This window comes from Eriocheir sinensis, chromosome 67, assembly GCF_024679095.1.
Source record: "Eriocheir sinensis breed Jianghai 21 chromosome 67, ASM2467909v1, whole genome shotgun sequence".
Lineage (NCBI taxonomy): Eukaryota > Metazoa > Arthropoda > Malacostraca > Decapoda > Varunidae > Eriocheir > Eriocheir sinensis.
Window position 1 is genome coordinate 8,937,432 of NC_066575.1, and position 22,627 is coordinate 8,960,058.

Consider the following 22,627-nt stretch of genomic DNA (forward strand, 5'->3'; position numbering starts at 1 on the left):
TTACCCTTCAGTCAGTGCAGTCGTGATTTCCTTCCCTCTTGTATTATTCATTCTTGTTGTCATATATTATCCCCCTTAAACTTCTTCCTTCTTCTTCTCTTTCTATCGCCACTTTTCCCTCCTTACTCATTCCTTTCCCTTCTCTTTAATCTTCAGTCAGTGCAGTAGTGATTTCCTTCCCTCTCGTACTGTTCATTCTCGTTGTCTTATATTATCCCCCTTAAACTTCTTCCTTCTTCTCTTTCTATCGCCACTTTTTCCTCGTTACTCATCCTCTCCCTCACTTTCAACCTTCAGTCAGTGCAGCGGTGATTCCCTTCCCTCTCGTGGTCCATTCTTGTTGCCTAGAATGAGCGTATCGATTCTCCATGCATCCTGTCAGCCAGCTATTCTTCTTGGTCTTATTCTGTGTGGCAATTTTCAGCCTTCATTCGATTCCCTGTTGGCGTGTTGATGGAGTGCGTTTTTTCTTCACGGATTTTGTTCCCCTGTCATCGCTTTCATTTGTATATTTTTCTTCCATTTTGCTATATGCCATTTTTCTTGGTCCTTTTTGTAGTGTTAATTTTCAGCCTTCATTCGATTCCCTGTTGGCGTGTTGATGGAGTGCGTTTTTTCTTCACGGATTTTGTTCCCCTGTCATCGCTTTCATTTGCATATTTTTCTTCCATTTTGCTATATGCCATTTTTTCTGGGTCTTATTTTGTGTATTAATTTTCGTCTTTCACTCTGTTCCCTGTTGGCATTTTGATTAAGTCGATTTTCTTCCTTTATTTGTATTTGCTGACATTTTCATTTATCTTTTTTCCATTTTGTCATCCATAATTTTCCTGGTCTGATTTTCTGTATTATTTTTCCTTCTTCATTTTATTCACTGTTGGCATTTTGATTGGTTGTATTTCTTCTTTATTTGTTATTCACTGTCATTGTTTTTTTATTTGCTTGTTTTCTCTTCTATTATCATATTCATTATTTTCTTTGTCTTATTTTTCCTGTTATTCATCTTCCATTCTATTCACTTTTAGCATCTTAACTAAGTGTATCTTCTTCCTTTTTCTCCTTTCCTTTCTATTTTTCTTCATTATTTTCTTTCTTTTCCTCACTATCATTTTGTATTAACTTCCTCTTTCTTCCATTCTGTCATTCACTGTTCTTTAGTTTTCTCAGATTCATTATTCATTATTTTATTGCTATTATAAGTTTTCATCAACTCCGGTATTTAACATTTTTCTTATTCACTTCTTTTCTCCTCAATAACTGTAACATTTTTCTTCTTGTACACTTTCTTCATCCTCTTATTCGTCTTCATTGTCTTCTCTTACGTCTATCGATTGTCTTCCGTCCTTCCATTCACTTTCATTTTTGTTTTCGCATTTATTGATTTCCCTGCATCCTTGAATTGACTTTTTTTTCTCTAAGTATAAGCATTTCCTTTCTTTGTCTCCTCTCGCTCTTGTCGTCTTTTTCCTTCACTCTCCTCCTCTAACCTGTTTTTCCTGTTATTTGCTTTATCAACTTATTTATTTTCCTCTTTCTTTGAACTGTACGATTATTTGAGTATATTTGTTTTTTTTCCTTGCTCTCTTTCTTCATCTAGTTATTTTCTGTCTTTCTCTCTTTTTATCTATCCTTGTAACTGTATTGTATTTCTTATAATCTGTTTTTCCTGTTTTGGCTTCATCAACTTATTTATTTTTCTTTCTTTGTAGTGACGATTATTTATGTATATTTGTCTTTTCTCCGTACTCTGTTTCTTCTAGTTATTTTCTTTCTTCCTCTCTCCTTCTCTATCCTTGTAACTGTATCGTATTTCTTATAATCTGTTTTTCCTGTTTTGGCTTCATCAACTTATTTATTTTCCTCTTTCTTTGTAGTGACGATTTTTTAAGTATATTTGTCTTTTCTCTTTACTCTCTTTCTTCATCTAGTTATTTTCTTTCTTTCTCTCTTTTCTCTATCCTTGTAACTGTATCGTATTTCTTCTAACGTGTTTTTTTCCTTTTATCTTCATCTTATTTTCCTTTTTCCTTGTATTCACGATTTTTCTCTAAGTGTAATAGTTTTTTTTTTCTTTTGAGGTTTTCATCATCTAGTTATGTTCCTTCATCTTTTCTCCTTCACTCTCCTTGTAACTGTATTAAATTTCTCCTAACTTGTTTTTCCTGTTATTGGTTTCATCAACTTACTTATTTTCCTCTTTCTTTCCTTTGTATTAACGATTATTTTCTTTAGTATTTAGTGTCTTAGTTTTTTTCCTTCTCTTCTCTTTTTCTCTACTTATTTTGCTCCATCTTTCTATTAAACAGTTATCCTCTTTTTACGCTTTTTCCTAATTAGTCGATTATTCTCAAGTGATTATGAGTTTTCTTTCTTACTCTCTTCATCTAGTTATCTTCTTCCATCTCTTCTCATTCACTATTCTCGTACCTGCATTAAATTTCTTCTAACCTGTTTTTCCTGTTACTGGCTTAATTTTATTTATTTTCCTCTTTCTTTGTATTAACGATTATTTTCTTTAGTTAATTAGTCTTCTTCTTGCTTTTCTTCTTCTTGTTCTATTTATCTTTTTTTCCATCTCTTCTCCTTCACTCTCCTTGTAACTGTATTTAATTTCTCCTAACTTGTTTTTCCTATTACTGGCTTCATCATCTTTTTATTTTATTTTCCTCCTTCTTTGTATTAACGATTATTTTCTTTAGTTAATTAGTTTTCTTCTTCAAATTATTTTCTTTCATTTTTGTATTCACTTTTATTGTCGTAAACGTATTGGTCAACTTTTTACTCTTTATTTTCATTTATTTAATTTTCTCCATCATTGTATTTCTTTTATTGTGTTAGTTTCCACGTTAATCTTTTTCCTCATCAAGTTATTTTTTTTTGTATTAACTCTCATTTTCTTCAGCTTTTCCTTCTTACTCCTCTTTCTTCAATCTTCTTATTCACTCTTCTCGTCTAATGTAATCGTATATTTTCCTCCCATTCCTTCCTTCTATTCCTTCTATCCTCAACCATAATTCTCTTAAGTGTAATAACAGTTTTCCTCTAACTCATTTTCTTCACTCCTGTTACTCAATACTCTCGACTTGAGTAACCGTATCTTTTTTTTCTCTCACTCCTTCCTTCCATCCTGTTATTAATCCTGTTCTCTCTTGGGTGAGTGTGTGTGTGTGTGTGTGTGTGTGTGTGTGTGTCCCTTCTCCTGGGCCTTCGCGGGGTAAGTACTTTTTTCCTTATTATCTTGCGGCAACATAAATTCCTTTGTTATCACACTGCCGCACGTAACGGGATGTGCCGGGCGTCTGGAGGGCTGATTAAGGGTTTGTATGTATGTAAGGTATTAATATGTAAGTAAGAGTGTATGAATATGTAAGTGTGTATGTAGTGTTCTTTTCTTTTCATTTTCGTCTGTTCCTGCTTCTTTTTTTTTCATTTAGCTATTTTCTTAGTGTATTTATTATTCATTATTCTCTTTAGTTTCATCCTTTTTACTACTTCTTTTTTTCTTCATCTTCTTCTTCTTCTTCTTCTTCTTCTTTCTCTAGTTTCTGTCTCACTCTTTTCTTCTTTTTCTTCTGCTCATCATATTTTTTCATCTTTATTTTCTTCTCTGTGTTGTATGTATGTATGTAGGTAGGCAGGTATAGGTACGTAGGTAGGACATTAGAACATAAGGAGTCTGCAAGAGGCCTATATGAATGAATGTAAGTATATAGATATGTATGAATGAATGGATGATTGAAACTGACTGGATGCTTGACTCACTGGCTGAAGGGATTGGTGGAGATGAATGACTTGACTCGGTGACTGGCTATCTGCATGTCTGACTGGCTGACTGGCTGACTAACTGTATAAAGGGATAATTGAATGGCTGTCTGTCTTGGTAGCTGTCTGGTTAGTGGCTGACTGACTGACTGGCTGACTTGGTAGTTGTCTGGTTAGGTGAGTGGGTGCTGAGGTGGGTGAAGAGTTGGGTGAGTGAGTAGGTGTCAGATTGGGTGAGTGGGTGAGTGATGTCTGGGTGGATGAGTAAGTGGATGAGTGAGGAAGTGGGTGAATCGATAGGTGGAGTCAGTGGGTGGGTGGGTGGGTGAGACTAAACCACTTGATACTCGTTCTTCCAGTTACCGTTCTCTCTCTCTCTCTCTCTCTCTCTCTCTCTCTCTCTCTCTCTCTCTCTCTCTCTCTCTCTCTCTCTCCTTTTTTTTCTTGCTTTATTCATTCTTCGTTAATTCCCCTTACGGTTCTCTTTGTCTCTCTCTTGAACTTTGCTTTTCTTGCTTGTTATTTGTCTGTTTTTCTTTATTTGTCTTTATTTTTATTTGTCTGTCTTTGTCTTCACTTGTTTCCTTTGTTTTACTTTTATTCCTTATTCTTTCTTTTTTTGTTTTCTTCTCGTTTCTTTCGTTGTTTTCCTCGGCATCATTATCGTTCTTTATTAATTATTCTGTTGTCTTCCTCTGTTTTTCTTTCTTTCCTTTTTTATTCATTACTCGTTGTTTTGTTTGTCTTCTCTTCCCTTTTTCATCCATTTTTGAGTCTTCCTTTGTTTTCCTTTCTCTCCTTTTCTTATTCATCATTCGTTGTTCCTTTGTCTTCTTTTCCCTTTCTCATTCATTGTTGAGTCTTTCTTTGTTTTCCTTTCATTCCTTTTCTTATTCATTATTCGTTGTTCCTTTGTCTTCTTTTCCCTTTTCATCCATTATTGAATCTTCCTTTGTTTTCCTTTGTTTTCCTATTACGATGTCTTGCCGTTATTGGTTCTTCCTTTATTTTTCTTTTCGTAACTATCCTTTTTATCTATTTTCTTCCTTGTCTTCTTTTGCTTTTCTAATCATTCTCATTTTCATTCTTTTCCTCATCTTTTATTTCTTCTTCCTTTGTCTTCCTTTTGCTTTTCTCATCCTTTATCAGCTCTTCTTTTCCCTCCCTTTACATTAATTTTCCTTTGCATATTCTTTCTATGTCTCATCTTTTTATTCATTGTCTTCCTTTGTTTTCCTTCTCCTTCATCATTTCTTCCTTCGTCTTCACTCTTGGACGATTAGATAATTATTTTCGTCCTTGCAAAGTAAAGTCAGTTCATTTTCATTTCTTATTCTCGTAAATCGATTTCTTGTGTGATTTTCGTGACTTTCTGTTTAGTCCAATTATCATTTGATTTTATTCTTCCCGTTTATTAAATAATTTACTGTTGCGTCTGTTTTTTTCTCTGTTTCTTTTTCTGTTTTTTTTCTCATCTTTTATTCTATTCTTCCTGTCTATTAAATAATTTACTGTTGCTTTTGTTTTTTTCTTTCTTTTTCTGTTTTTTTTCTCATCTTTTATTCTATTCTTCCCGTCTATTAAATAATTTACTGTTGCTTCTGTTTTTTCTCTGTTTCTTTTACTGCTTTTTCTCCTCTTTTATTCTTTTCTTCCCGTCTATTAAATAATTTTTTTTCTGTTTCTTTTCTGTTTTTTTTTTTCTTTTTTTTTCTCTTTTTTTTTTTTTTTTTTTCTTATTAAATAGTTTACTGTTGCTTCTGTTTTTTCTCTGTTTCTTTTACTGCTTTTTCTCCTCTATTATTCTATTCTTCCTGTCTATTAAATCATTCACTTGTGCTTCTGTTTTTTATGTTTCTCTTTCTGTTTTTTCTCCTCTTTTATTTTATTCTTCCTGTCTATTAAATCATTCACTGTTGCTTCTTTTTTTTGTGTTTATTTTCCTTTGTTCGTCTCTTCCTTTTATCCTATTTTCCCTATTTTATTATTAGTCTTTATCTTCATTTATCATTTATTTAGTTCTCTGTCTCGATTTATCTTATTTTATTTTTCCTCTATGTTATATTATTCAATGTTGCTTCTGTTTTTTTTTTTTGTTGATTTTCCATTAATGTTGTATACGGCTTCATGTCTTGATTTATTTATTTCATTTTTATTTTTCATTTTTTTCGAATTATTGTATTTTATTTTTCCTGTACATTAAATCATCCACTTGTTTTTTTTCTCTTTCTGTTTATTCTCCTTAAATTTTGTATACGATTCCTTGCATTTTCTATTCATTTTTCATACCTGTGATTCATTCGTGTGTATTTCAAGTATTTCCAGGTAAGTAAATATTTTCTAAGGTATAACTCCATCAATTATTATACTAAATTGTTACTTGCCTTTTTTTTTTCCTTTCCATTAATTTATATATGGTGTTCGTTTCGCCTTCTCCCTCTCATTATTTTATTATATTTAAGTTTATCATGTCTTTTTTTCACTTTCATTATTGCATTCGTGATTTCCTTTCCTTCTTGTACTTTCAAATCGATTTTTTTTCACTAATATAATTCATGACATTTATTTTCCATGTACACACTAACAGACTGATAACACACGTGACTTCCTTTCCTTCCAAAAACTTTCAGATGGATTTTTTCACTAATATAATTCATGACACGTGATTGCCTTGCCTTCCTGTACTTTCAAATCGAGTCTTTCACTAATATAATTCATAACATTCGCATTCCATTTATCAGCTCGACACACACTTCCTCCTTTCTCCCTATAAATCATGCAATTCCAATATCACATTTTTTCCCCTTTGTGGTAGACTCATGTATCCAATTATCTATCAATTTTCACTTCTCTGTCACGTGTGTTTCGTTCTTAACTTTTTTTTCATCCATTACTTTCCACTTTCTTTCACTAATTCCTTTTTTTACACTCCGGGCGTGTCCTCGGTGGCGTCTTGCATTACGTCATTCATTCATTCTTTTTTTGCGTATCATTCATGCATTGTTTTATTTTTTAGGATTTTTGTTTTTCTTCTGAACGATAAATTTCACAGAGTCGAATTTTTCTTTCCATTCCTTAGTTTGTGTTTATTATGTATTCGAGAAAGGTAAGGAGAGTGAGAGTGTGAGCGAGAGAGAGAGAGAGAGAGAGAGTACGAGAGGTGTGGAAACAGGACAACAGCAAGGACGAGTCGGAAGGTAAAAAAAAAAAAAAAGGAAAAAAAGAGGAAGGAAGGAAGGAAGAAAAGAAATAAGATCCGCCTTACGAAATGAGAGCAAGACAACGACAACAACAACAACAACAACAACAACCACTACTACTACTACTACTACTACTACTACGATGACAGATGACGATGAGATGAAAAGACGGTGACGATGATTATAATGAGAAATAGAAGAAAAAATAATGCATCTACGAATGAAAATAATAACATGAACAACAATAACAAGAAGAAGAAGAAGAAGAAAGAGAAGAAGAAGAAGAAGAAAGAGAAGAAGAAGAAGAAAAAGAAGAAGAACAGAAATACAAAAACCTTAACAAAACTATAGAATCACACCCACAACAACAACCACATTAACATAATAACAACAACAACATTAATACCTCTCCCAGCTGTCATCACCTTCACCTGAGCAACAATTAATTAACTAAGAGCTCAGCGCCGCCAGGTATACACGGGACGATCCTCCTGAGCCCGAGAGGAGGAGGAGGAGGCGGAGGAGGAGGAGGAGGAGGAGGAGGAGGAGGAGGAGGAGTAAAGAGGGAGAGAATAATAAGGATGGTAATGATGATGACTATAATAATAATAATAATAATAATAATAATAATAATAATAATAATAATAATAATAATAATAATAATAATAATAATAATAACCGTGTTGCAACCATAGAAGAAGAGAAAAGAAGAAGAAGAAGAAGAAGAAAAAGAAGAAGAAAGAAGAGGAGGAAGAGGTAGCAGTAGCAACATCAGTGGTAGCAGTAGCAGAAGGAGGAGGAGGAGGAGGAGGAGGAGGAGGAGGGACAAGGAGACTCCGGGGTACCTGTGGCCTCTAGATGAAGGGGACTTGAAGGGGAAATACCAGGGTAGGGGAAGCATACCTGGGGAAGGGAGTTACCTGGGCGTGGGGACAGGTGGTGGTGGTGAGGGGGGGGGGGTGATGAAGTGAAGGTGGAGGAGATGTGGTAGTGATGGAGGTGGTGGTGAGGGAAGGGGGAAGAGGTGGAGGGATATTGGAGGTGGTTGCGATGGGTGTGGTGGTGGTGGTAGTGGTAGTGGGAGTGGTTGAGGGTATACCGTAAGAAGAGCGTCCTTGGAAATGCCTCTCTGACTTTATAGGAACACACGCACACACACACACATACTCATAATCTTACATCTAGCCTACTTGTTCACTTTCCCAGATTTCCACACACACACACACACACACACACACACACACACACACACACACACACACACAATTAAGCTGTAAAATCGACTCTCACTTTTCCGTTTTTAATTTTCTCACGAACTCACTTTCCTACGACACCCCCACCACCACCACCACTACCACTACCACTACTACTACTACTACTACTACTACTACTACCATTGGCACTCAGCACACGTGACCCACACCTGTACGCGACCTCATTTAGGGGCGTGTTACCTGTCGGGTGGGCGAGGTCACGGGCCGTCATCTATCACAGGTCACGTCGCTAATTGATCTACTGCTAATGGTTCACCTGAAACGATCACTCACACGGTACTGTTCTCGATTAATTACTTCGCCTTGATCCACTGTTATTATTATTATTATTATTATTATTATTATTATTATTATTATTATTATTACGTTGGGTGTTGGATATACTGTTACGTCTACTACTACTACTACTACTACTTCTGTTATTATTATTACGTCTACTACTACTACAACTACTACTACTACTACTACTACTACTACTGCTACTACCAAGACGAAGATTGAGAGGAAGAGAAAGAGGATGGAAAATGAGGAGAAAAAAAAATGAAGATGATGTTATACTACCACTACCTCAACTACTACTACTACTACTACTACTACTACTACTACTACTACTACTACTACTACTGCTACTACTTCTCACACCATTAACCTTGCCATACAAACATTACCTGACTCCTTCCTCTTTTTTCCCCTTCTCTCCCCTCCTTCCTTCTCTCCCCTCTTTCCTCCCTCCCCTCCTTCCCTCCCTCTCTCTCCCCAGCAAGATCAGGTCGTGATGGAGCAAAATATCACACCGCAATGCCCCAAATTACTCCTCCCCTCCCCATTCTTCTCTTCCTCTCCTCTCTCCTTCTCTTCGCTTCCTTTCCTTCATCTCCCCTTCCTCACCTCTTCTCCCCTGCCATTAAGTTTCTTCTTCTCCCTTCCCCATCCATCTTTCCTATCATCTCCCCCTTCCTCTCCACTTCTCTTCTTTCCCCTTATTTTTTCTCCTTCCTTTCCCATTCATCCTAACCTTCATCTTTTCCATCTTCTCTCGTCTCTTCCCTTGCCCTTGCTTCTCCTTCGATTTTCTCTCCCCTCCAACTTTCCTTCTTCTTCATCTTCCCTTCCTCTCGCCTCCTCCTCTTCTTCTCATCTATCTTCCCATCCCTCCTCCTCCCCCTTCCCCTTCTCCCTTCACCCCTTCACCTCCACGTCCTTCCCCTCACCATGGCATGTCAGGTCACGTGAGGGAAGGGGAGGAAGGGGGGGAAGGGAAAGTGAAGGGGGGAGAGGGGAGGAGATGGGGGAGGGAGAGGGAGATCTGACCCCAACCTTGCTTTGTCACGCTAAACACACACGCACACACACACACACACACACACAAGGCCGAGACTGTATACAACTAATTATCACCTTACGATGTTTTTATTTTATTTTATTTATTTTATTTATTTGTTTTATTATTTTTTGTGTTTTTTTGTGTTTGTCTCGCTTTTTTTTCCTTCTATATTTATCTCTTTTTTATCTTGTTATTTATTCATCTTTTTTTATCTACTTGTCATGTTTTTCTTGTGTGCGTGTGTGTGTGTGTGTGTGTGTGTGTGTGTGTGTGTGTGTGTGTGTGTGTGTGTGTGTGTGTGTGTGTGTGTGTGTGTGTGTGTGTCGCTGTCGTGTTATTCATGACGCTATTTCTCTTATTTTCTCTCTCTGTTTATTTTTCTCTTTTTTTCTTCTCTACTCGTCTGGTTCATTTATCTTTTCTTACTTTTCCTCTTTGTCGTTTTCCCTCTTTTTCCCTTTTTATCTCTCTGCTTTATTTACTCACTCTTCCTTTCCTCCTTTTCTTTCTCTTTCTTTTCCTTCTCTATTTGTCTTCGTCACTGGTTTATTTTCTTACGCAACTTCTTATTTCATTCTTTTCCTTCCGTTCGCTTACTTTATCTTTTCTAACAACTTCCCTTCGTAACTTAGCGGCTCTGTCATACACCAGGTTCTCGGAAGTCTCATAAAAGTGCTACATATGAGATCCGATCCTCTGTAACGTACGCTCCCAATGTGATCCAATTCTCCTTTCTAACACTTTTACTTCCAAACTTAAACAGGTGCGTACGCTAATTACAGGAACGCCAGGTAGAGGTAAGGCAAGGGATCCAGTTCTCCAAAAAGGCCACATAACAAAAAAGATCATAAAACTGGACTTACGGTAATTATGTAACTTTTACGACGTCATTATCCAGGTATAAGGTATAAGGTATAAGGGAAGTGCCGGTAAAGGTATTACATATATGAGTTCCAATCCCATATAAGGTACACCGTCAAAACTCCTCTTATGGGTTCTGGTACTTGTTATGTCGCTTTTACTCCGTTACTCCTCCTCCCTCTCTTCCTTCTCTTCTTCTTCCTCCTCCTCTTTTCATTTATCTTTTCTTCGTTCTCTTTTCTCCTTTTCCTTTTTCCTGCGTTTTCATTTTCCTGATCTTCGTTCTCTCTTCTCCCTCCTTTTTCTCTTCCTCACTGCATTGCTCTGTCTCTCTTCTTCTCCTTTTCTCTTTTTATTCTTCTTCTATTTCTTCTCCTTACTCCTTTTCTATGTAGTCTCATTTTTCTGTTCTTTGTCCTCCTGTCTTCCTCTTCCTCCTCCTCCTCTTACTCTTCCTCCATGCAGTGCTCTATCTCCACTTCTCCTTCCTTCTTTTTTTCCTTTATTCTTCTTCCTTCTCCTTATTTTCCTTCTGTGTAATCTCATATTTCTGATCTCCCTTCTTTCCTCATTCTCCTTCGTTTCCACTTGTTTTTCCTCTTTTCTCCTCTCCCTCATTTCAATTCTCGTATTCTTGCCACGCTTGGTGCACAAACACGCCATAAGGTGCAATAAAAGGGTTCAGTTTCCCCTTAAATGGTTGACAGTTAAGAAAACGATCCATAGAGGGAGTTCTGACCCTCACTATATCAGTTTTACCTTATAATGCGCCACGTACGATACACCAGATACATTACGAAGGCGATCTGATCCTCTTTACTCCTTTTACCTTCGTCTTTAGTCGCATTCAAGAGGACACAACGCAACAAGAATCGATAAAACAAGGGAGGGGGAGAGAGAGAGAGAGATAGTGAAAATAAAAGCGATCTAATCCTCTTTATTCTCTTTACCTTCGTCTTTAGTCGCATTCAAGAGGACACAACACAACAAGAATCGATGAAACAAGGGAGAGGGAGAGAGAGAGCGAGAGAGAGAGACTGAAAATAAAAGCGATATAATCCTCTATATTCTCTTTACCTTCCTCTTTAGTCGCATTCAAGAGGACAAAAGAGGAACGAATTAAACAAGAGAGCGAGAGAGAGGTAGAAAACCCCCCACCTAATATCACTCCAAACAAATACAAACAAAAAAAACCAAACCCCAAAAACGGTTCACTAATTACTTGTTTGTCTATCCGAGGTGTCTTGATCCTCTTATAACTAACTGTTCATGATCTTTTTAACTCCGCTACCTCGGCAAGCTCATAATGGCGCTAACCCGGGAAGCGGAGGTGACGGCAGCTCTTGTAAAAGGTCGGAACGCGAATGATCTACTATAGCTACGAAGGGATTAAGTATGTAAAGGAGAGAGGGAAGGTCACAGAGGCGGGGATGGATAGAGGGAAGCATGGAAGGAGGTAGGGAGGAAGCGTAAAAGGGAGGTAAGAGGAGGGTAAGGCCTTGGAGGGTACTGCATGTTGTGGTCTAAGGAAGATTAATAGTATGATAATAAAGGTTTAGACTGACTCTTATTACTTATATATTACGTCACCTATGGCTACTACTTCTGCTACTACTACTACTACTACTACTACTACTACTACTATTACTACTACTACTACCAATACTGCTCCAAAAACACGATCACCATTACCAACACCAAAAGATATACAACTACAACCACTACTATTACTACTACTACTACTACTACTACTACTACTACTACTACTACTACTACCAATACTACTCCAGAAACACTATCACCACCACCAACAGACACAACACCAATAACTACTACTACTACTACTACTACTGCTACTACTACTACTACTACTACTACTACTGATACTACCATTACTACTACTACAACTACATGTATAGGTCTATGCTATCTAAGTAGGCCACAGAATTGGGTTAAATGTCTCGCCTTGACCTTTGGGATACATGAATGATACACGAGTTTACATCACAAGGCTGACCAACTCTACGCCACCAATAGATTCTTTGTCCTTTGTATACGTATAGAGTGATAGAGGGTTGGATGCTTTGTATAGGGAGTTGGAACCCTTCTCTATAAATGGTATCTTTTATATTGATTGACTTTTTAAGATATAGATGTAAAAAGACAGTGAATTATCTTTGTATATTTATCTTTATTTATTTGTGTTTATTTTATCTGGATAGACTAGATAAGGAGTTTGGACGTATTTATAGAACGATTACCTTTGATTTTGTCCTCTTAAGATATATATAAGTAAAAAGACATTGAATTATCTATCTCTGTATCTATCTATCTGTCTATCTATTTATTTATTTATTCATTTTTTCATATATTTGTTTTTTTTCCTTTTGCTCGTCCATCATCAAAGTTATTCATTGCGTCCATACTCTGTCATATATTTGCTGCCTTCACTTTTCTCTTTCATCAATTTTTCATGTTTATATATTGGGTTTTCTCTCGTCTCTCGTCTCTCTCTCTCTCTCTCTCTCTCTCTCTCTCTCTCTCTCTCTCTCTCTCTCTCTCGCCCCTCACGCCCATAATCGCCTCCACTTCTGTCTTCCCTCACACTATAATGTTACGTCTCGTCTTACATGTTACAAAGATAAACAACATATAATTCTCCTCCTCCTCCTCCTCCTCCTCCTCTTCTTCTTCTTCCTCCTCCTATTCCTTCTTCTCCTTGCTGCACTGCTCTTACTTAATCAACTCCTTTTCTTTTTTTAATTTCTCCTGTTCTTCCTCCTCCTCCTCCTTCTCTTCCCTTTCTCCCTTTTTACTTCCTTCTTTGTTTTATATATTTTCTTGTGTTCTTTGTTCTTTCCTTCTCTCCTCTTCCTCCTCTTTCTTCTCTTACCCTTGTCTCTCCTTCTACTACTAATCTTAATTCTCTTGTTCTTGTTAACTCTCCTTTTCACTATTATCTTCTTCTCCTCCTCCTCCTCCTCTTACCCTCCTCTTAATCCTAATTCTCTTGTTCTTGTTTAATCTTCCTAGTCTCTTGTTCTAATCCCTCCTCCTCTTCTTTCTACTTATTATCTTGTTCTTCTTCCTTGTGTTCCTCCTCTTTCTTCTTCTCTTAGACTTAATTCTCCTTCTTCGCTTAATCCTAATTCTCCTGTTCTTGCTAATTCTCCCCATTCTCTTGTTTTAATTCCTTTTCCTAATACTTATTATCTATTTCTTGCTCCTCCTTCTCCTCCTTACACTTATTCCTCTTTCTCTTAATCCTAATTCTCTTGTTCTTGCTAATCTTACTATTCTTTTATTCTAACTCATTCTTCTTTTAATTATCATCTTTTTCCTCCTCCTGCATCTCCTCCTCCTTCTCCTCCTCCTTCTGTGTATGTTTATTTTTTCCTTCGTGTCTCATTTACATTCTGGTTCAGTCACTAAGAATAGGAAAGGGAAGCAGGTGGGGGAGACAGCGGCGCCAAGGTTGCTAAGAGAGCCGTGAGGTAGTGGTCCGTTTTCACCTACACACACACACACACACACACACACACACACACACACACACGACGACAGCCACACCCAAATGAGAGGTTCGTGTGGTGTGTGTGTGTGTGTGTGTGTGTTCTTACCCAATAATTGCTTTTCCCGTTTACCTGTTTTGTGTTAGTTTTATTAGAGGATTGAGCCAAGTTCGTATAAGTATGTGTTTGTGTGTGTGTGTGTGTGGGGAGGGGGGGGGGGGGCAAGCGGCGGGGTGCATGGCCGTGTTTCCGCTCTTCTAACGGCACTCAAATCCGTGTTCAAGGCATCGAGGAACAGTGACCCACCAACACCAGCTAGAAAGACAGACATCCCCCTTTTTTCCCCTCTATCCCTTCTACTTATGTTTCCTCTCACCCATCTACGCTTCACCTTTGCACTCCTTTACTCTATACATTACTTCAACTATCTACTCTCCGTCATTGTCTTCCTATTTACAAGGCATCGAGGAACAGTGACCCACCAACACCAGCTAGAAAGACAGACATCCCCTTTATTTCCCCTCTATCCCTTCTACTTATGTTTCCTCTAACCCAGTTACGACACACCTTTTCACTCCTTTATACATCACTTCAACCCTCTACTCTCCGTTCTTGTCTTCCTATTCATTCATTCCCTCTTACTTTTTCCTTCCTTACTTTCCTACTCTGTCCTGCTCTATCTCACTCTGCTTAAGTTCAATCTCGATCCACATAATTTTCCTTACTTTTTTTTCTCTTACCCATTAATCCATGTGTCTACTTTTCTTATCTTACTTTTCCTTCTTACTTTCCTACTCTACAGTCCTTTCTCACTCTACTTAAGTTTATTCTCTATCCTCATATTTTTCCTCTTCTCTTCTTTACTTTTATTCTCTTACCCATTAATCCGTTTATCTACTTTTCTTCTCTACTCTTCTTAGTTTTCCTCCTCTGCTGTCCTGTCCCACCCTGGCTACCTACTCTTTTTCTCTATCCAATATATTTCTCCACTCTTTTTCCTTACTGCAACTCCTCTTCACTTCCCTACCCATGATGTTCTACCTACTCTCCCCTTCCCTCTCCTCTCCCTCTCTCCCATGCTGCATCCTTCACCTCTCCTCCACCCCACGCTAGTACTCTATCTAACCTTCCATCCCTCCTTCCCAGTATTGCAGCAACCACCCACCAAAAAACCTTACCCACCCCTCCCTCCCCCTCCCTCTCCCTCTCCTTCTCCACCTCATTGCAACAGCCTCCCTCTCCCTTCTCTCTCTCTCCTCCTCCCTCCTCCCATATGGTCTATGTTCTCTACCTGCAACTCTTTACCTCCCTCCTCCTCCTCTTCCTCCTCCTCCTCCTCCTCCTCTCCACCGTCTCTCCGACCGCCCGTTCACCCCAACACGAAGTTAAGCAAAAAAAAAGAAGAGAAAAAAAGAACAAGGACGGTAATGTTCCCTCGTGGTTTGGTGGTGGTGGTGGTGGTGGTGGTGATGGTGTTGTTGTTGTTGTTGGTGGTGGTTAAGTGGTGGTGGTTATCTTAAGTGGTGGTGGTGGAGTTAGTGGTGGTGGTGGTGATGAACATATGTTATAGGTGATATTGTTAAGTGGTGGTGTTGTTAGTGGTGGTGTTGTTAGTGGTGTTGTTGTTAGTGGTGTTGTTGTTAGTGGTGGTGTTGTTAGTGGTGTTGTTGTTAGTGGTGTTGTTAGTGGTGTTGTTGTTAGTGGCGGTTTTGTTAGTGGTGGTGTTCTTAGTGGTATTGTTGTTAGTGGTGGTGTTATTAGTGGTGGTGTTAGTGGTGGTGATGGTGGTGGAGAAGGTGGTGTTTTTTTCTTTCTTTTTTTGTCTCGCCATCGGAATCAGGCCACGGGGTTAAAACAATATGAAGGAAAAAAAAGTAAAACCAATCGACGAGCAAAAAAAGGGTTCGTATTGTCTGTCCTCTGCTGCCGCGTGTAAAGAAAACGAGTCTGACAGTTCCGTAAGCCAAGGACAAACTACGGTATTTTCATCACCATCATCATCACTCATTAGTAGTATTAGTAGCAAAAGTAGTGTGATTATTAGCTATTACTACTAATGCTACTTCTACTACTACTATTGCTACTCTTCTACTACTACTACTACTACTACTACTACTACTACTACTACTATTGCAACTACTACTACTACTACTACTACTACTACTATCACTCGTATCCAGAAACAGTGATAACAAAGTGTAGTTTTAGAGAAGTCTTCAAATATACACTCTCATCTTTTTAATCAGTTCAAGAAAAAAATGTGTAACAAAAACATGTCGCTCGCCTTCAGCGTATCCTTGCTTCACGCTGGTTCTGAGTCTCAAAGCGGGATGATTAGACTCTTTGAACCTTTGTGGAATGAGACTGGTGGTAGGGCTGTAGGTGGTGGTAGTGGTGGTGGTGATAGGGGTAGCAGTAGTAGTGGATGGACAAGGTGGAAGAGGAGGAAGTGGGAAAACGAGAAGAGAATGGGGAAAGAAAACAAGAAGAACGAAAACGAAACAAAACAAAGAAGATGAAGAATTGAATGATGACGAAGAGGAGTAGGAGGAGGAAGAAGCATCGAGAGGAAGGAGAAAAATGAGAAGGAAGAGGAAAAGGAGGAAAAGGATGATGTACGAGAAATTGACTATGCTCACAAGTTCTAACAACAACAACAACAACAACAACAACAACAACAACTCCCTCCCCCCACACACACACTCCCGCTGACCCACAAAGGAAGCTAATGACACCGTTCTCCAGGAAGCTCCCGAAAGAGGCGACACTCGAGGCCCCGAAACTCGTCCCTCTCGGCGATACGAAAGAAGAGAAAAAAGGCGAAGAGAAAACGGGAACTGGAAAGACGGGAACCACACACACACACACACACACACACACACACACACACACATACTCACAAAAAAATACAATACAATAAAACAAAATAAATGAATAGATCAGTTAGTTACGATACAATTGAATGAAGGAAATGTAGTTTGGAATTCATGGGGCTTTAAAAATAACAAACACATCAGAATCACATTATATAAACACACACGCACACACACACACACACACACACACACACACACACACACACACACACACACACACACACACACACACATGAGATAAACTGCATATCGCGTGGCCCATGAAGGTTACGAATGTTTTAACGAGTCCAAACACACACACACACACACACACACACACACACACACACACACACACACACACGTAGTCATCACTAATACACACACTCAGCAAACACACAGGTGCGTAGTCTCTGTGTGTATGTGTGTGTGTGTGTGTGTGAGTACATCTGTGTTTGCCCATGTGACCATCTGTGTTTAGAGGAATGGACGAGCGTAGGAGGATGATAGTATTAGTATTAGTATTAGTAGTAGTAGTAGTAGTAGTAGTAGTAGTAGTAGTAGTAGTAGTAGTAGTAGTAATAAGTAGTAAGGTAAGATAAGGGAAAGAATGGAAAGAATGGAAGGGAAAGGAAGAAAAGGAAAGGAAAAGGAAGGAGAGGGAAGTTCAACAGGATAAGGTAAGGTAAGGTAAGGGAAAGAATGGAAAGAATGGAAAGGAATGGAAGGGAAAGGAAAGAAGAGGGAAGGAGAGGGAAGGTACAACAGGATAAGGTAAGGTAAGGTAAGGTAAGGTAAGGACAGGTAAGGTAAGGTAAGGTAAGGTAAGGGAAAGAATAGAAAGAATGGAAAGGAATGGAAGGGAAAGGAAAGAAAAGAGAAGGAGAGGGAAGGTACAACAGGATAAGGCAAGGTAAGGTAAGGTAAGTTAAGGTAAGGTATGGTTAGGGAAAGAATGGAATGGAAGGGAAGGGAAAGGAAGAAAAGGAAAGGAAGGGGAAGGAGAGGGAAGGTACAATAGGATAAGGTAAGGTAAGGTAAGGTAAGGTAAGGCCAGGTAAGGTAAGGTAAGGACAGGTAAGGTAAGGTAAAGACAGGTCAGGTAAGGTAAGGTAAGGTAAGGAGGTGAGGTGTTAATACTTCTGTTACGTATGTCTCTTTATACGTCTCTCTCTCTCTCTCTCTCTCTCTCTCTCTCTCTCTCTCTCTCTCTCTCTCTCTCTCTCTCTCTCTCTCTCTCTCTTTATGTAGTTAAGGCGACAAATCCCAAACTGTAGCATTTAAACTCTTCCATTAAGCACTTGACTCTGAACTCCCCGACTCTTGATCCTACCCGAGAGAGAGAGAGAGGAAAAAGTGGAATTAGTGAAGAACCGGACCTCGAGAAGTATGAATTATTTACTGTGTGTGTGTGTGTGTGTGTGTGTGGCGGAGGGTAAGAAAGTGATGCCCACCTGCTTCTCTCTCTCTCTCTCTCTCTCTCTCTCTCTCTCTCTCTCTTTCTCTCTCCACCCACCTAACCCTCCTTCACACCCTCTCCTCTCCTTCTCTACCCACCTGATCCCTCTCATTCCTCCTCCTCCTCCTCCTCCTCCTCTTCCTCCTCCTTCCCTCTAACACCCTCCCACATTCCCCCCCGAGGCACAGGCGCTCAAGGCAACTCCGCCACTTCCTCTCCTCTCGACTCGGTACTCCAGCGGCTCATGACACACGCAAAAGCCAATGGACAGACACAAAGTTTCGTTCGTTATATCGTGGGGTTGAGTGAAGGGAATATTTCGCCTGGGTTGTAGTCTAGCGGGGGTCATTGCAGGGTTGATGTGGTTGTAAGGAGACTTTATATCTATGGTTTGACGTGGGTTCCATTAGCTATAAAGCAAAGCGTTCCCTTCGTTCAAGTCATGGTGGTAGTCTAGCGGGGGTCATTGCAGGGTTGATGTGGTTGTAAGGAGACTTTATATCTATGGTTTGACGTGGGTTCCATTACGTAGACTATAAAGCGCAATGTTCCCTTCGTCAAGTCATGGTGAGTGAAGGGAATATTTCGCCTTGGTTGTAGTCCAGCGGGGGTCATTGCAGGGTTGATGTGGTTGTAAGGAGACTTTTGGTCATATTCTCAAACACTTCGGCGCCCAAGGAACACACATTTGACAGGGATTTTGCAGGAGTCGTGGGCATTTCCATTGATAGTGTTACGATTCTGGTGGTAGCTTAACAAATCTTCCGTAACATGAACGAGAAAAACACTCATGCTAGCCTGATTAACCTCCCTTACGGCCTTTGGAAATTGTTAATATGTGAGAGGCAGAGGCGTTTGAGAATACCGACCTTCATATCTATGGTTTGCCGTGGGTTCCATTACGTAGACTATAAAGCGCAATGTTCCCTTCGTCAAGTCATGGTGAGTGAAGGGAAAATTTCACCTTGGTTGTAATCTCGCCAAGTTGAGTTTAGCGTTATTATTATTTTTATTTTTTTACGTCTATGCCTATAGCGCCGGTAGGCTTGCTTGAGGGTCCTGGATGGTGTTCGGCCCCAGCCCGTCATGCACAGGCAACAACAACAAAATAGTATCAAATCAAATCAAATGACAACGAGAGGTATACAAAGGGACGAGGCAGTGCATGGTACGGCTTAGCGAATTAGCAAACTTTTGGCATTACGATCACAAGACGCTGAACGGTTACCTCCTCACCCGCCTCCACTCCACCCCTTCTTTGACATCATCTAACTCTGACTTCATCTCCTCCCTGATCCTCCTTTCTTTCTCTACCAAACACCTTTTCCTCCTCTTCAATGCTTTATTAACTTTGCATTATGGTCACAAGATCCTCCATTGTTACCCCTCTTCCCCCCTTTTCTACTTTGTTTTTCATCTGCCTCTCCTCCTCTCTCTACCAAACACCTTCCCTCCTCTTCAGTGCCTTATCAACTTTGCATTATGGTCACAAGATCACCGTTAAACCTCTTTCCCCCTTTCTACTTTATCCCTCACCTGTCTCTCCTCCTCTCTCTACCAAACACCTTTCTTTCTTCCGCTTCCCCCTTCTCAGTGCCTTCAAATCTTTTAGTATTATGGTCACAAAAAGCTTAACTGTCATCCCTTCCCTAGCCTGTCTCTACCAAACACAACCTTTCCTTCTCTTCCTCCTCTTCAACGCCTTCAAATCTTAGTATTATGGTCACAAGACGCTGAATTGTCACCCCTTCTCTACCTCATCCTTTCCCTGGACTGCCTCTATCAAACACAACCTTTCCTGCTCTTCCTCCTCCTCGTCAACGCCTTATAAATCTTAGTATTATGGTCACAAGACGCTGAGCTGTCGCCCCCTTCCTACCTCTGTTCTTCATCCCTTCCCTGACATTTCTTTATCTACAAAACACTTTTCTTCCTCCTCCTCCTCCTCCTCCTCCTCTTCAAAGCCTTCAAGTTTTAGTATTACGATCACAACACACTGAACGGTCGCCCTCTCTCCCACCCTCTCCACTTCATCCCTCACCTCACCTTCCTTCCTGTACCAAACAACCTTTCTTCCTCCTCTTCCTGGGTGCCTTGAAATTTTAGTATTATGGTCACAATATGCTTCAATGTCACTCCTACTCCTCCCGCTTCTACTTCATTCCTCCTTTGAATTTCCTTTCCCTGCCAAACGTATCATATTCTTCTCCTCCTCCTCCTCCTTCTCTTGCTCAGTGCTTTAAAACTCAGGATTAATGTTACAAGATGCTTCAGTTTCACCTTCTCTTTCCCCTTTTACTTCAACCCTAATCTGATCCCCCTTTCTCCACCAGACACCGTTCCTCTTCCTTCTCCTTCTCCTCCTCCTCTTCAATGCCTTCAAATTTTAGTATTACTGTCACAAGATGCTTCAATGTCACTCCTTCCCTCCTCTCTATCCCTCTCCTGATGTTCCTCTTTCTTCTTCTCCTCCTCTTCAACCGTTCCTCTTCCTTCTCCTTCTCCTCTTCAATGCCTTCAAATTTTAGTATTGCTGTCACAAGATGCTTCAATGTCACTCCTTCCCTCCTCTCTATCCCTCACCTGATGTTCCTCTTTCTTCTCCTTCTCCTCCTCTTCAACCGTTCCTCTTCCTTCTCCTTTTCTTCCTCCTCTTCAATGCCTTCAAATTTTAGTATTACTGTCACAAGATGCTTCAATGTCACTCCTTCTTTATTCCTCTCTATCCCTCACCTGATATTCCTCTTTCTTCTCCTCCTCCTCCTCTTCAACCGTTCCTCTTTCTTCTCCTTCTCCTCCTCTCAATGCCTTCAAATTTTAGTATTGCTGTCACAAGATGCTTCAATGTCACTCCTTCTTTATTCCTCTCAATCCCTCTCCTGATGTTCCTCTCTCTTCTCCTTCTCCTCTTCAACCTTTCCTCTTCCTTCTCCTTTTCCTCCTCCTCTTCAATGCCTTCAAATTTTAGTATTACTGTCACATGATGCTTCAATGTCACTCCTTCCCTCCTCTCTATCCCTCACGTGATGTTCCTCTTTCTTCTCCTCCTCCTCTTCAACATTTCCTCTTCCTTCTCCTTCTCCTCCTCCTCTTCAATGCCTTCAAATCTTAGTATTACTGTCACAAGATGCTTCAATGTCACTCCTTCTTCCCTCCTCTCTATCCCTCACCTGATGTTCCTCTTTCTTCTCCTTCTCCTCCTCTTCAACCTTTCCTCTTCCTTCTCCTTCTCCTCCTCTTCAATGCCTTCAAATCTTAGTATAATTGTCACAAGATGCTTCAATGTCACTCCTTCTTTATTCCTCTCAATCCCTCTCCTGATGTTCCTCCTCTCTCTACCTAACACAAGCTTCCCTCCTCCTCCTGAATGCCTCCCAAACTCTTTCGTAACTTGGGGTCACTGAGGAAAAGGTGAGATGAAAAGTCACATGATGCTAAGCACTGCCATCCCTCCCTCACTACCCTTCCCGTACCCTGACTCCCTCTTCCTCCTCCTCCTCCTCTTTCTCTACCTGGTCGTCTCCTCCTTTCTCCTTGCCGACAAATCTTAGCAGTACAGTCACAGAACGCGAAACAGTTCATCCCCTTCCTCTTCTTTCTCTTCCTCCTCCTCTGACAATGCCCTTCACTCCTCTTCCCTACAGAGTATAAACTTTTTTCACTCTTCTTCTCCTTCTGTCCTGTTTTCTGTCTTTTCTAACTTGGTATCATGTGAGAGTTGAGTTTTAGTGGTACAGGCAGACGCTAAACACTCTACTCCCCTCCTCCTCCTCCTCCTCTCCTTCACCACCCCCTCCTCCTCTTCCTCCTCCTCCTCCTGTCCCTACCAAGCACGAACTTCGCTTCTCCTCCTCCTCGTTCGCGCCTTTCAAAACTTATTTAAACTTTCGTGGTATCGCTTGAGTCACTAGACGCTAAACACTCTTCTCTCCCCTCCTCTTCCTCCTCCTTCGCCCCTTCACCCCCTCCTCCTCCTCCTCCTCTCCCTTCCAAGCACGAACTTCGCTCCTCCTCCTCGTTCGCGCCTTTCAAAACTTATAAAACTTACTTGTTGTCGGTGTAGGGTCAAGCGACGGCGGGTGGCGAAGGTATTGGCGGGTCCGTGGGCGTTCCTTCTGTCCGTCACTGTCACGCACTGCCGCTGTCGCTCCGGGTTTCCGTGGCAACTTATGAAATGTTTCCTCAGACGGGGTGGGGCAGCAACGAATGACCCAACCAACACGCGTGACGGGCTCAGACCAACTACCTCTCTCTCCCGCCTCCGACCCCGCCGCCGTCACCACCACCACCGCCACGCCGAGCAGTGGTGCCAAGTACGGTGTTGGAGCTAGCCGCGGATATACGCCTGAAGGAAAAGTAGCCCAATTGTAGCTCTGTAAG

The 22,627-nt window shown here is 40.2% G+C and overlaps 1 protein-coding gene across 2 annotated transcripts in view; it reads right to left on the minus strand.

Moving 5' to 3' along the window:
• Positions 1 to 22,508, minus strand: part of LOC126988059 (uncharacterized) — a 107,480-nt gene extending 84,972 nt beyond the window's left edge. Inside the window, exon 1 of one of the 2 annotated variants that reach the window (XM_050845862.1) lies at positions 22,296 to 22,508. The gene's annotated coding sequence lies outside the window, so the exon portion shown is untranslated. The remainder of the gene's footprint in view (positions 1 to 22,295) is intronic. The other variant, XM_050845861.1, reaches the window with a different exon arrangement.
• Positions 22,509 to 22,627: the final 119 nt, after the last annotated feature.